General features: G+C 42.1%; 1 protein-coding gene across 1 annotated transcript in view; it reads left to right on the top strand.

Moving 5' to 3' along the window:
• The first annotated feature begins 7,823 nt into the window (after positions 1-7,823).
• LOC100750148 overlaps positions 7,824-12,874 on the top strand; it is a 34,814-nt gene continuing 29,763 nt past the window's right edge. Inside the window, exon 1 of the mRNA XM_024367095.2 lies at positions 7,824-7,951. The gene's annotated coding sequence lies outside the window, so the exon portion shown is untranslated. The remainder of the gene's footprint in view (positions 7,952-12,874) is intronic.

The following is a 12,874-nucleotide window of genomic DNA, read 5'->3' as shown; positions in this document are numbered from 1 at the left end:
TCCGTGCCTCGCGGACACCAGCCGGGATTATCAATTTTCTTCGGTCGACGACTCGAAAGATTCGAAAGAGAAAAATAATCGACACACCCTCCCTGGCGAACGGTGAACGATCTGTCTCAACGTTACGATTATACATAGTTTATGTAATATTGATATTGCATTCGCGAGATTTCTGCCTCTTCTAACATAGATAAACTTCTACGCTCGTTTACCCTCGCACTGAAGAGTACAAGCGATAACCACTATCAATATTTGCACTGATACAACAGAAAATGCCTATTACGATAAGGAATCGGTCTCGTTCCGACTTCTGATTCGACACTGTCAATAAATATCAAAGTCCTAGACTCTCACAAAATTTACCTATATCCTGCAACACCGTCATTGTGACCAGGCTCGTGTATAATCCAGAGATCTTCTAGGAAGCAACAAAACGAGGAGAACAGTGTACAAAAAGAAGAAATCCAGAGAATCATCGTAAGATCTGAAACCTGCAATTTCTGAGGGTGCCACTTCCCCCTACGTGGACGCAGAGAGAGAAAAGACCAAGAAGAAGAGAGGCACGGTAAACGATTCCACAGTATGCATTTATACCTGCGTCTCCCTCGTTGCAATTCGGGGTCAAGGAACGTCTTTTGCTCGCCCCTCGAAGCGAAGGGTGTCGAGGGAGGGTTTGGTTGTTGCGGGTGCTGCGCGAAGTTAGAATAATTCATCATTACTTTTTGGCTTCCCGTAATAATCCGTGCAACGCCCACCGATTATGCGCGCGTTGACCATGCCTGCGGGCGATTTCCCATACGGCAACACCTCTCTCTCTCTCTCTCTCTCTCTCTCTCTCTCTCTCTCTCTCTCTCTCTCTCTCTCTCTCTCTCTCTCTCTCTCTCTCTCTCTCTCTCTCTCTCTCTCTCTCTCTCTCTCTCTCTCTCTCTCTCTCTCTCTCTCTCTCTCTCTCTCTCTCTCTCTCTCTCTCTCTCTCTCTCTCTCTCTCTCTCTCTCTCTCTCTCTCTCTCTCTCTCTCTCTCTCTCTCTCTCTCTCTCTCTCTCTCTCTCTCTCTCTCTCTCTCTCTCTCTCTCTCTCTCTCTCTCTCTCTCTCTCTCTCTCTCTCTCTCTCTCTCTCTCTCTCTCTCTCTCTCTCTCTCTCTCTCTCTCTCTCTCTCTCTCTCTCTCTCTCTCTCTCTCTCTCTCTCTCTCTCTCTCTCTCTCTCTCTCTCTCTCTCTCTCTCTCTCTCTCTCTCTCTCTCTCTCTCTCTCTCTCTCTCTCTCTCTCTCTCTCTCTCTCTCTCTCTCTCTCTCTCTCTCTCTCTCTCTCTCTCTCTCTCTCTCTCTCTCTCTCTCTCTCTCTCTCTCTCTCTCTCTCTCTCTCTCTCTCTCTCTCTTCCATTCTTTGCCCGATCGTTTCTTCGTCTTCTACCTTGTCGAAGAAAAGAAATTCAGTATCTTTCTCTCTCTTTTCTGCTACTCTTTGTTTCGTCACGTGATCCTTCTTCATCGACCGTGCCCTCTTCTCTCACGTTTATTAAAATGCACCGTGCAGAGGAGCAGCGAGGCGGACACCGTTCCATAGTGGCTCCCATAACGAAATTACTGTGATTAGTCGTTCACCCTCCCACGCTAACCACCGTTCTAACTTGCCCTAATTCTACCCCCGCGACGCTCCGTTTCTCCCTCTTGTTTTCCTTTTGATCGCGACGCGCCAAGGTTACCGGGAACGCGACCGTCTCACTTCGTGTCCTCTCCACCCGATGGACCCTCCTAATAGCCTAATTTTTGCCCTCGTGCGAACCGTACCGGGAATTTCTCTGAAACTGGTCCCTGCCAGTCTCTCATTTCTGCCATTTTAGACATGGAAGAATCGTAGAACTCGACCAATTTTAGAGCAATTTCAGACGAATGATTTTAATAACAGGTGTTGAAACATGGACGCATTAAGACACAATCGCAACATCCATAGGATTACTAGTTTATATGTTTGTAGGGGACTATCATGGTCTCTTTTTCGGTGTAACAACCAACATCGTTTCCCTTCTTATTTCGAACGTGGAGAAATAGGAAGAAGTGAGTAGATCGAGTCGAGAATGTCACATAACAACGTTGAAATATAGGAAGATTATACAAAAAACAACACTTAAAATCCATCAGTGAATATACGCAGGCGACAGGAAAAAAAGAGCAATGTGAGGAATTTCAAGTATGAAAAGATAAGAGAGATAACATTTGCATTGTGAAATTGCATCGAGATGAAATCACTCGGTTGCTGCGTTGCCCCTCTCTTGTTACACTCGAAGCCATTTCGAGTGGTAAAAAATCAACTTGAAATCCATCAGCGAAGACGCCCTTCCCAAATTCATTAATCATCCGGAAAGACGAGTAGCCATAAGTTCACGAAGAGAAGAAGACCACAGAAAACCAGAGATGGTTCGTAACCAGAAATCCTTCTCCCATTTCCATACGCTATTCTATTTTTCCACAAAGCATCGTAACGTCACCTGTTGTGATTTGTTTAACGATTGACCGCTGATGTTTGTCAGACTTAACTGAAAAAAAACCTTCAAAAATAAACTTTTCCCTATCTTGGAAAAGACTCGAGAAGAGATTCGACGCAAACGCGATTCGTAGTAAAGAACCAGAAAGTCCCAGAAAAGCTGGAAGAATTCCAGGAAACAGGGTCTCCTTCGATGCAGGGAACCTTTTTGTCCCTCTTCACAAGAAGATCCCATAAAGATAGGGGCGTCGCGTTGGCGTGGTGAGGGACCAGTTTTCGGGGCCCTATGCCATTTATTACGTGACGCGACGTGGATCTTTTCACGGACAGGTCCTACGAAAACGAAGGGAGAAAAGGCAAGTCCAGATGTGAAACTGCCTGCTTCGAGCAATCCTCCGCTTTTACCAAAATCTACCTCTGCCTGTCCTCCTTCTGCAAGCGGACACTGTGCTCTCCTGTTTCCCTATGGTCATCTTCGGGTCACGTTTACACAAGTGTGTTGATCCCTAACAGATCTGCGAAGCACAGCATGTTCGAGAGCGGAGAAAAAAAAATTGAAAGCGTGTAAAGCTTCGGATGCTCTGGTCTGCTGTGCTGGTTGACGGATGTTCCGTGCAGGGTTATTTTTCTGCTAACGACTTGTTCGAACACTTGTTCGGACATTTGTCGATGACAAGAGCACGGACGTGATTTTTCAATAGGTCACGCGTGGTTGCATCGATCTTCTTGTTTCTGCGGTTTGGTCATATAGCGTATGTTGAATATTCTTTGGACTAGGTCGGTCGGAGAGGATTCGACGCGGCCGAGTCTGGCGGTGATCCAACTCCATAACTCTGGAGGCCGCAAATTTACACTGTTATCTGTAGATTAGCTTTATCTGAGCGACCTTCCACCGCTACCGGACCCGTCGCGACAGAAGAGCTTCTCGATTTCCTCGTCGTCGATTTTTCCGGTCGTGGGAACTCAAGGTGAACGCGCCCGAACGTCGAATCGTCAATTCTTTCCACGGTTTATCGTTCGTGAGTCAAGGTTTTCAGAGGATCGTTAGCTACCACGGTTACGAAAATGACTCGCGATTATGGGGGAGATTAACATCGATTGCTAACGTGGAAACTATTTCTTGGCGCGATTTCGTAAACGGTGCAATATTGTCTTGGAGTTACGTCTTATTAATGCAGCGGAAATGTAGAACAAAGTGTGAAGGTTAAAGCATATAGCTAACTTATTTCAAAGAGAAGACACGTTAAAAAGCCATTGTTCTTAATTCAATGTTCATTCTTTTGTAGAATATTTATCAAATTTTTTTTTAAATAAGTCAAAGAATTCGCATTATAACATAAATATAGTACTCTTCGCAATAGTCAAATATTTACATCACAACTAAGTTTATCTTATTATTGATCTATGATTATTCAAATATGAAAATAACATGAAAATCGCAAAAACTCCAATCCCAAACGCTGTCTGGAAAATTATGCGGGGCAGGCCAAAAATTGTATACCAACAAAAGATCGAAATACACGAACTTCGCTGTACCGTTTTAAGAAAAAATAAGGGACCCCCTGAAATCAGACCAACGGGTAGGGGACAGGTAAGAAGCGTCGAAGCAGGGGAATCCGAACCTGTTGGGACCTGTTCCGTCTTGCAGGTGCATTCGTCCGATCCGGGACCAGGCTTGTGGAAGAAAATAATGCGCAGGTCGACCGAGAAAAAGGACAAAAGGGAGGTGTGGGCACGTCTTTTGCGTCGTTGAAAATCGTCCGTTCCCCGTTCCTTGTCTGGACGCCTCGATTGTCCGTCCGAAACGCATCAACGATCATCCTACTGTCACTTGGACGTTTCAAGACGAAAAATGAAACCTCTAACTTGAAATGAAACTAAATTTCCAACACCTTGGTTCAGTCACTTCGTCGATACAATCGTTCGACTATCCAGATAAACATGGATCTCTGATTAAAAATTCCGAACTGAATTATTTATGAAAGAATTCATAGTTAAATCTCGTTAACATCAACGCGAGGTTTGCTTCGTTTAGAGAGCGTAATTAATAAGAAGTACAATTTCGAAACCGGGTCTCTGTAGGCTCGGAGTCTGGAAAAATAAAAAGAAACAAGCTCCTGAGGATGGAGACGCCGCCGATGCCCAATAAGAATATTAAGGCCTGCCTTAAAGAGGTGGAAAAAAAGGAAAAAATGCTCTCACCGTCTCCGTCTGGTGTCCGTCTGCCTGGCGACTGTCTGGCTCTCTATGCCTGTCCGGCCTGCGAGTCGCGCCGCTACACTGTCGCAGCGATTTATGGATCTCTGTGCTCACGACTCTTTCCACGCAATCGACTGGAATCATAGAATAATATGATTTATTGCGTAATTTTAAATACTTTCCGTGTCATACTGTTTCGATTATTTTGGTAGAATTTTCTAGAATTCGGTGTTCGTTGAATCATTGCAAGGATAAAGCATATGTGAAATTGCTAGCAGAGTTCTACGGTGTTCTTTATACCATTGGACGAGTTAATATATCAACGAGTTTTAGGAGTTTATCTTTCTAATGAAAAAATGTATCGCTAGATTTTAAAAGTTTTTTATATCGTTAGATAGATCAACGAGTTGCACGGAGGCGAACCTGACCTCGCCCAACATATTCTAATATTTTAGCGAAATTCTCCAAGATTAGAATTTATCTGTATCCTTCATTGCATTAGATACATATAAATTTCAACTTCAAAAACATTAATATGGATGAAGTTCTCTCGTTGTTTTCTCTGATTTTAACACTGAAAACAAGGACGAATTTTGAAACGGGTGGATAGATAATATCCTTATAAATCAAATACTATATGAAAGTGAAAAACAATCTACAAATTCAAGACCCGATAGAACATTTAGCAAGGTCCACAAACCACTCCCGATGACGGCGAGGGTTTTAAATCATAGAGGGTTGCCATTAAAAGGATTGAGGCTAGCGTAGCACGCGAGAGCACCATAATACGACGAAATTTCTCATGGCTTCTACAATAGATCGCGGCACGCGTTACGACGATGGCCATAACGGTTGATAAATGAGTAAATTCTCTGGCTTCCATTTAAGCAAAGTGTCGACCGCTGCTACGTTCGTCTTCCCTTCGTTTCCGGGCGAAAAAGATCGTCTCGTGAAAAACGTTCGCGTTATCAGTTTTATCGCAGCCAATGGTTGTATCCTGCGTGAAAAATTGTCATCTCGTTTCCTGACCGGCCGCTTCTTCCCCTTGCCTCGATTAATCGAGATTACGCGAGATGTTGTACGAAAACGCCGACAAAAGAGATTGCGTTGCGATTAGAAACACCTTACTGCGAAATTATTCGGCGCGCTGTCGCTTCCGGCCCACTTTGTCGAAACGTACATGTGATTGTTAAGCAAAGAAAAACGACTTCTTCCTGGGGTCGAAGCACTCCTCTCCATCTGAAAGCATTTTCTCGAGCAGAAACAAACGACCGCTTCCGCGGAGAAAGACATGCTACTTGCAGTTAGCCATGGGCGAAATAAGAGATTGAAGTACTCGAAAATTCATCTCTATTTGTAACTTCCGCGGTAGTTATTTCGCTTTGGTAAAATTTAATTTAATTAACATCGATCAATTATTAATTGAAATTTAGATCGATATTTACTAATATCTATGTTGCTATTAATTCGAAGCAATCGTTACACAAAACCTTTATACAGAAAAGAAAACCAAATGAATTTAGAAGTCGATCGACCTCCACTTAGATCAGAAAAAGTTTACCTTTCTTTGTACCTATAAAATTTAGAATAATTGGAATTTATATCTATATTTGTTAATACTCGTATAGACACCAATTAGAATAATTACGTAAAATCTCTATAAAGAAAACTACGTAACCCGAAAGCGAACTCAAGAATACATCAACCTTCGCTTCAAAAAAAAAATTTTTATTTTCACCATTTCTGATAACGAATTAACAAGCACGTAAGAGAAAAAAATGTACGCGTTATCGCTATTCCCATCTACGAAGATCGATGCACGTGAATTTGGTGGACTATCGCGTGACTGTATGTGGCTGGAGAACAGAAGCGCGGTAACAAGATTATGCGATGCGCGTAAGTGCGGTAAGAGTTGGTTGCGTTCCAGTTTCTATGCACGCCGCGCCGCGCCGGTTCGTCGTTTCGTTTCCTCGGTGCGAGACGGGTGAGTCATCGGGTTCGTTTCCTGCTGTTGGTAGGTCCGTCATAGCGCGTTCGAGTTAACCTGACGGGATCGTGCGACGCGGGAGGGTTCGGAGGGCGGAAGAAGGGTCCCTCGGGTTAGAACCTGTGTTTCTGGGCCTTAAAAGAACCGCCCGGGATTGGACGGTTGCTAGGCACGAACCTGTTCTTTCGAAAAATCACGTGATTCATCTCGGTTCTGACTAACCTGCCTGATATTTCGCTGAATCCCTTCGATGCCTTTCGCCTTGATGAGTCAATGGTCGCAAACACCGGCCCGTTGTGTGTACATACAAACAATGCGACCTGGTGGGACTACCTGTACTCGTGGTCGATAGCCACGGTGTGTTCATAGTATTTAGATAGATCGTCACCTGTGTTTGATCCGCGATAACGAATGGAAACGATAAACGAATTGGAAACAGACTAAGTGTATTCTTCGAGGACTGCGTTACGTAAGCACGTCAAAGCTTTATTCTGTGATTGCCTTCTCTTCGATCAGTTTGCAATATCAACGAGAAGCGCATAAAGCAAATGGAAGAAGAAATTGTCTAGATCAACAAGCGTCATTAATCATTCCCAACAACCTAATAAATCTCTTTAAACAAAGTCAACACGTATGGCCCCATTTTCGGTAAAGAGCAAACACTTCGTAAACATTGTAACTGCAATTCGTTGTCCAAAAGGAATTCTCGATGACAATATGCGTATGTGTGTATGTAGCTTAAAACTAGTACGAGCCAGTTAAAGTGCGTAGAAGATCACGTAAGCGGAAAAAATACTCACATCGACTAATTAAATATAGAGGAATTCCTTGATGATGGTATCATCCCCTGATAGCGAATTTTTACTGGTTTGATAACAGGCGGCGCGCGCCGCTAGCGATCAGGGATTCTGTTTGGTTTCTTGGTGAAAATCGCAGGAGTCATCAGCCTGGTATCTGCCAATGGTGACGGAGGCGGCGAGCAGGTTACACCAGGATTGGCCAAGTAAAACGTAGCGAGACCCGAAGCAGCGTGCTGTGATTGGTGGAAAACAAGCGGAGCCACGTGTCCCGAACCCCTCCGTCACAGCCCATAAATCTCGTCGAGATTAAGCTAGCCACCGACGCGACCAACATTTTCAAAATTAGTCTTCGAGAGCGTGCTTTCGTTAAATCATCGTCTACTCGAGATTTCCTCTAGACATCACAACCTGTTGATGATCGAAACAGTTCAGCGTGTTTTGAAAATAATCCGACTGCTCCATTTCGTGAATCTTCCATTTCGGTGAGTAAATGTATCGAAGTTGCCATTTCTCTTTTATCGATCGCGCATGATAAAGTTTACCTTTCCTCGTTCAACGTGTGTGACACGCAGTTTGCATTCGTATAAATAATAACCGCTTTGTTCAACGGGTCTCGAAAATCACGTCTACATTCGATTACCAAAAACATTCTAAGATAGTGCGTTTCGAAATAGTGGGGAAAAAAATACTACAATACCGTTTGATAGAGTAAACATTGTAAAATACAGAACTTAGAAAATTATACGAAGGAAATGTTCCCTGTTGTTATTGAATAGATCTTGAATATTTGTTCGTCATCGTTGAATCGAAGGTCGAGTAAAAACACATTATCGCGGTAAAACAATGGACACGTGTAACACGTAGTCATCGTAGGAAAGTTTCGTATTAGCGGTTAGACCGTTGTCACGATTCAAGGACAGCTAGCGAAATTCCGTCGAATGCACCAAATAAATATCTATGACGAAACTGCGTCATAGACCGTTAGATCGAAAAACACGCGACACTAAACGTTTATATCGGTGTTTTAGACAAGGTCGAGGAAATTGTTATCTGACGCGTGGCTGAACATTCTTTGGGGAAGGCGCACGATTATCGCCATCGTTGCAACATTACGCGAACCGTGCATGCAACTTCGGTATACATGGCTTTATCTGAAACAGATACCGTTTTATTAGCCTGCAAGGGCAGGTTCTGGGCTGCCGAGGTTATCGTTAGAGGCCGGCGTGTCCCACGATTAGCTCGTCTGATGATACTCTTTTTGTCCTGCCTAAACGAACTATATTCCTATCTATCGGACCTTGATGATACCTCACGTTCACTGGTTATCTACGATTTCCGCGCGTCTACCTGCATATTACGCCCTCACAGCTGGGAATGCACGTCCATGCACCTGCAAGCGCACCAGGCTTACTCACTGCGCGAGCATTCGTTTGCTCTCATCCGATTCTTCTCCGCCTTTCTTCTATTATAGCCAATTTTTGCTTCTCATCTTCTTATTCTTCTTTTCTCCTTTTCCATTTTTATATACGCGGAGAAGTTCAAACGTTCTTTCTCTTTTTACGCAATTTTTCAAATAATTCTAAACATTTCGTATCGTGGTTGAAGTTTGCGGAAGAAGGAAATCGAAAGCTTCCAATGTTGGAAAGTTGCGTACGACCTTGAGCCATGTCGACGCTGCGGTTTACAGTAGCGTAATTCGACGAATACGACCTGGATTCCAATCACGATGACCGCACCACGTCCGGCATTTTTAGGAACGTTTCTGTTGCCAGTCGAAGTTTCTGAGAAGCTTGTAGGTTGAAGTAAAGTGATACGTAAACTGATCTTCCAGATGTTGATGTATCTTCTGATAACTCGCTCGATCAATTCAATTAGCAATTACTTGTTTCTTCGGTTAGATTAATTGATTCAATGGAATATGTCATCGACGAGATATTTGGGTATGTAACATCTGTTTCTTCGTTTATCCGCCATTTAATTCTATCGCATGCCAAAATTTCTATTTTCTGCGCACTTCTGAAAAATTTTCACTTCTCGTACGTAGCTTTCGTCGCAATAAAACAGAAATATTACCAGCTACTGATTACACTTTTTTTTTTACCAGTATCAGTGTAACGTTAATCAACGTCGGTTATCTGAAAGTTTAAGGAAAGTCAGTATCGATAGCGTGGCACGCGATCGTGCTACTGACCCGCAACAATTTTAAGCGAGTCACGCTGTGTTTACGAAGATGTCGATTGGTTCCGCGGCGCGTGGCGAAAAGAACCGGTATCCTGGTGAATCGGTTCGCGATCAAAATAGCCTTTGCGAGGAAATTTCGCTCGTTTCACAATTATGACAACGATGACGACAAAGTGGTTCGATGTTTTGTTGCTACTAGCACACAGAAGGCGACAGACAATCTGACTTTGCGGCCCCTCGTTATCGCATCCGCAAACACCCTCGCGAATTCTCCATTTCCGCTGTTCGATTTACGAATCTCGTGCAGAATAGTCACGTCCTTCACAGACACGATTGATATAATTGCTTATCGTGAAAAAGAACGATCTGCTATCAAATATCTGCTACCAACTTATATAATCGACTACGTCGAGCCAAACTTTGTTCTATGCTTGTCCATGACGATTTGAAACATTTATGGGAAAATAGATTGACCGAGAAGGAAATATTTCGAATTTATATGTGCTAATTCTAATGAAATTTATCTGAGAGATAACCGAAAGAATATTTGACAATCGTTAATGCTAAAGAGGCGAAAACAATTCATAAAGCAAAATCTTGGGAATTTAGAAGGTGTAAGAATAAAATTTTGTATTAAAAATTCAGTTTTAAATAAGGTAGTTACTTAATTATTAGTAAAAAAATTTAGTAAAAAAGAAAATATTCAGATTCATGGAGATTATAAAATAAAAGACACTAATCGGAGCGAGTATGGTGTAATAAGCAGATAGAAATGGCTATTAATTTTGTGAGGTAGGTGATTTTGAAATTTCTGACACTTCCTGACGAGGTTTTAAGCTAAATTATGAAGATCGGAGAAAATATATTTAACATACTTAGTGAATATTTTAATTTCATATGATTCTAGTGTTGCAACGAATATCGATTCGATAATGAGTTAGAAGCTAAAAATAAATGTACATTAAGATACATTGGAATGCGATAAGGAAATTGATAAAGGTGGTCTGACAGACAGACTTTGTAGAAGGCTTGACGCCTTGGCAATTTTAATGAAACCCAATGAACAATTAGCGTGACAATTAGCTCGACGAACTAAACGTACTTTATAAAATCACAGGAAGTGAATCGATAACACAGAAAAATCACCAACGAACAATCATAAATAGTATTTCGTTCTCTTCCCAACATGCTAAATAATACAGTTGGTCTCGAACAAAGAGCAACCAACAGCAACGGTATATAACGTTATCACGATCATAATCCATCGTCTCAGATCGTTTGAACGTATCGAAAAAATCGTTCTGAAATCTTAAAAATCCGAGGGAAATAATTTCCTCTGACATTGAGGTGTTCACTTATCGAGAAATCCCATCGCGTTACGTGTGCCCGCGTGCACGTGTCTCTGTGCTTTCGTGACTGACGTTTGTGCACTTCTCGGAACGCAGAGTTCTTTCACTTCGACTGCTCGGTACGCGTTTACCGAATGGACGCTTTCAGAATTACAAAATTGCCGATATTAGTCGCGTCTTCGCACCTGCGCACTCTATAAATCCATCTCCATGCGCTCCATTTCTCTACGAAATCCAACAATTTTCCACGTGTTCCTCTCGTCGTTCTATCACACTTTTCGCTGATAAAAGTGAAAACGTGTATTTCTGACGCGATTTGCAAATACGTTGCTCGTTGTAGACGAAGAAGGAGGAAAATCCGAAGGGACACGTAATTGGATATCGATGCCCGGTTCTTACGTTTTCGCCGATCATTCGATTATCACTCACTGGAATCTTTTGTAACTTTTAAGCAGCGATGACTATAGATGTAAGTGGGTTTTTTTCTGATGCTTATCAAACGACCCTGTTTCAACACCGAAAGATAAAATCGTTTTTATTGCTGTTTGGTTAAGATTTTCACACGAATCGATCTCATCTTTCCACGACATATTATAAAACACTCAATTTGTAAATTCGATGGAACGAACGATAATTCTTGCGACTTTGGAACGTGATGACATTAACGATGGAATGAAATCGTTATGGTAAGCTTGAGACACGAGATTCGCTCGTGAATTACAAATAATGCACGGCCACAGTTTTCCGGCTATTGTTATTCGATTCATTTTATATTTTTTTAGTTACTTCGCTTGGTTACTGACTTTTTTATTGTGGTACGTCGCCGTAAGGTCATTACGCCGTTTTAATAATTTCTTTCCGGTCCGGCGAGTCGACATTTGCACAAAACAAGCAATAAATCTAGTTCGATGAACCGGCGGGATAGGGTGAATGCACCCGATAATCCGATAAAAAATGATAAGAAATGCAATTCGTACCATCTACGTGATAAGCTGAGTCACCTTTCGGATGTGATTCTCAATCGTGCTGCTTTTTTGTACGTTAATTTCGTTGCTTCAAGTTTTACGCGAAATTAAGTTACCGGACAACGGATGTAGATTAAATCTACATTGCATGTAGGAATCATTACAAAAGAAATTGCACATGTGATTGTTTTCATTAAAGACAACTGCAATATCAGAAATCTTGCAAAAAGTCTAGTTAGCATTTTCTACGATTATTTATAAAGCTTCACCGTCGCTTTTCTTAAGTATATTTAATCGAATAAAATTCTGACTCACTTTTTCGTAAATCTTGTAACATGTTACGACAATTTCAGTACGGCATTCTAGACAAATAGAAATACTGCACGAGAGTTTAATGTTACTCTGACGTAAAATATAACAATAATTAAGAGGAGAATACATTTAATAGCATGTTTAACGATTCGTTTGAGAAACGTTGAAATACGATTAAAGTAACTCTCGTCCACGATTTTTCCTGACCCTGTCCGCCTTCAATGACCTCGCTGAGAACTTTCATTCGTATCCTTGCATCGTGGCCAATTACTCGTCCAACTGGCGAGTTTTTGCCTGGCAGCCAGTATGAAAGACGCTTACTAACGTTGCTCTTACTATTAACCTCGTAAACGACAGCAGCGTGTGTATAATGGTAGAAAGGACGAAAAACGTGTTTTCGTTGGCGATCGACGGGTATCACCGCCAAAATATCATTTTTGGAGCATGACGTAGAGCTTTATCGTTGAGTTACCGTAATCACGCAGAATACGTACGCCAGTTCCTTTATCTCTGTTATTTGGTTTCTGTTACGTATCGACTGATTATAACACTCGTGTGTGTAATCTTCAGAAGGAATTTACTCGTGGGAGTACCGTTG

The sequence above is a fragment of the Bombus impatiens genome, unplaced genomic scaffold (genome assembly GCF_000188095.3).
Source record: "Bombus impatiens unplaced genomic scaffold, BIMP_2.2 scf_0279, whole genome shotgun sequence".
In the NCBI taxonomy this organism is placed as follows: domain Eukaryota; kingdom Metazoa; phylum Arthropoda; class Insecta; order Hymenoptera; family Apidae; genus Bombus; species Bombus impatiens.
The sequence above is the reverse complement of the archived record's forward strand: the minus strand, read 5'-3'. Positions and strand labels throughout refer to the sequence as shown.